At 35.2% G+C, this 2,998-nt stretch overlaps 1 non-coding gene across 1 annotated transcript; it reads left to right on the plus strand.

The window, feature by feature from the left end:
• Window positions 1–2,524: 2,524 nt before the first annotated feature.
• Window positions 2,525–2,597, plus strand: Trnav-cac. The gene has a single exon. It is a non-coding gene; the product is annotated as a tRNA-Val (tRNA).
• The last annotated feature ends 401 nt before the right edge of the window (window positions 2,598–2,998 follow it).

Here is a 2,998-nt window from a genome sequence, read left to right on the forward strand (position 1 = left end):
TAGAAAATTGTTAAGTAGATGAAAAAACCGAATTTAGTACTATACCATTTAATTCCACTAGAGTTTGTATCCTTTGACAGATACGCGTAATTCACCTCAACTGTAAGGCCGTCTTCAGTGTCGTGTACTAGACTCGAAATACGCGTATCTGTCAAAGGATACAAACTCTAGTGGAATTAAATGGTATAGTACTAAATTCGGTTTTTTCATCTACTTATAGGTATTCTACTAAACAGCTCGAAGATTTATTCAGAAAATTGTTGTACCTCCACCGAACGATTTGTTAAAGTTTAACAGAATGTAATTTTTCCGCCTTTACAAAACGTTCGGTGAATATTTGACAGTTCGAGTAAAAATCTTTGTGTTTCACAGATAAATCTGTAAAAACGTATTTCACAGTTCAGAGTTTGTGTTTTATTTCACAGAATTCTGTGGTTTATTCTAAGTGTGTAACATTGGAAAAATATTGCATTCCTTAAATATGAATGTTGTACTTTATTTTATTGCTACATTTTTCAATTTTTTGACTTCAGTCAGTTTGGCGTCAATTGGGAATCATAATAATATAATACATGAGGTATATTTCGTCCCCTTAATGCTACAACTAGATGACTCGAAAATCAAAATTTTGAGATGTGCAACTTTGTAAATATGACCGTTTAACAAGGTGATGGTTATTCGCAGAGAATATGATTGGAAAATAAACTTCAAGTTATGTATATTGAATCACACGCTTATGAGCTGTAGATATTTTTTAGATCTAATTGAGAATAATATTTTGACATATTGAAGTCAAAAATTTCAAATTTCGAGTTATCTAGTTGTAGCATCAAGGGGACGATTTTAAAATGATAAAATCCATAAAAATCTTAGAAAAGTGTTTTGGTAGTTTCGGCTGCTTCTTCATATGAAGCCCGACCATTGTGCAACGGTCAAATTCCAAATTAAATGAGGTACCAATCACGGGCTCTCCAAGTTTTTCCACCACATATATATGAACCGTGGCCAACATAATTTTGACATTTTTGGGAATCTGACACTTTTGGGAAATCTGTCAGTTAACTTAAAACTACCCATTAACATGGGTTTAAGCTGGGTAATGCGCATAATGGTGGAATTGTATTGAGTGTGCTATTGCTAAAAAATTACACGATTCCTAAAAATACGCAAGTAAATGAGTAAACAATTGTGTAAGCCACTAAATAAAAGGAGAAACTATTTTCAACGTGTTTTATTGTAAGCTATGGAGCTAAGATCTTTTGATGCCCCCCGGTTCCAACAGATAGCGTTCCACCTCCATAAACTATAAACTATGTTCTTAAGAAGATTCTCGAGGAATACATTTTGGTTTAGTGTCGATAGATATCTTTGTTGCAAAATAATAGTACATAAATCTCAACTGCGTGACAGCCCGAAGGTTAACTCAGAATAAGCGTAGCAACAATTGCTTTATTAACGGGCACTCATGCACGAGATATTCTGAAATACTGGAGATTTTATACTGCCAAACCTGCCGATCACCAGAAACTTTGTTAATATGACCGATCTGTCCTGAAAATGTTAAGCAACCTCTATATAAAAAGGTGATAAAGTTAAGCAGAGTTGTTCAATATCAGTTACATCAGCTGATAGCTGATGTTCCTAAACTATTAATATCAGTTGCGAGCTATCAATATCACTTTGATTTGACAACCAACAGCAATGATGCGACATCGCAGAATGAGTGATCGGGTGGTAATTATCCAAGCTATTAAATAATGCTACCAGTGGCTAACACATAGTATCAATCCATCTGTACTGCCCATAACTGCATGTTTGTAACATTCGACAAATGCCTACGCATTGAGTAAACGGAATACCAAGTGTGCATTTTATGGCAGTATGGCAGGAAACTGAAATTTCTAAAAATTACCAGGAGCTCAAGAGTGCTTATTTGAGGCTGATATTTTGTACAACTCATATCGCATACAATATGAATTGTCAGAAATTCTGATACAAATTTCATTGTCATTACTTTAAGAGGCTCATTTATAATCTCAATGTGACTGTTATGCGGTTATTATTACCAATGTGACAAAACAAATTGGTATTTTTTTTTTTCAAATTTTCTAGAACAATCTCACAGATTTAAGTAAGTTGATCGAAAGTATTTATCATTTGAAGACTCTCCATGGTGTTAACTCCGAGGTGTCAAAAATGTCGAATGTGACTGTTTTGCAGTTATGGGCAGTGTAGCACTCTTAAAAATATCTTACTGATAAATTGCCCTTTTATTTGCTTAAATTAAGGCTAAACTTAACCCATCAGTGATATCCATAGTCTATCGCCATCAATGCACTAGTGATGGAGTAGACCGCATGATGCTGATGTGATATCCTAGAATGATTCGAATTATATCGCAGTCGGCCTGTACAAATCAGCCAATTTTAAGCTTTGAAAGTGACAGTGAGCAACTCTGCTCGCAAGTATCGGAAAATATCTACGTCACCCTATATTTTTCATCAAGATCAATCTTTGACAGTAGGTTTCCGTAGTGTAGCGGTTATCACGTCTGCTTCACACGCAGAAGGTCCCCGGTTCGAACCCGGGCGGAAACATATATTTTTGAGAGTGTTTTGGAAGAGAAAATATGATTAATTATCAACGTTATCAACAACACTATCATTACTACCATTACGGTAGTGGTTGCCAGAATTCACTGTAGAAACTATTAATCAATGTTCGTGCATCAGTGAGTCGTGATTTAATCTTCGATATGATTGAAAATAGAAAATAACTTTTCTTTTCCATCTCTCACAACATCCACCGTCTCTCGACTTCAGACCAATCTGAATAGCAGCATTACGTTATTCAGCTAGGTAAAATATGGTCGGAGCTGTTTGAAATAAATTCTCTTTTCATTCTTCGCTTGGAAATTGTCGCAGCTGTCTCTTGAAAATATCTAAGGGGTTGCCCATAAACACCGTGATTATCTGGTTTGTCTGGTTTGCCAATGATT

Source organism: Aedes aegypti, chromosome 2 (genome assembly GCF_002204515.2).
Source record: "Aedes aegypti strain LVP_AGWG chromosome 2, AaegL5.0 Primary Assembly, whole genome shotgun sequence".
NCBI lineage: Eukaryota > Metazoa > Arthropoda > Insecta > Diptera > Culicidae > Aedes > Aedes aegypti.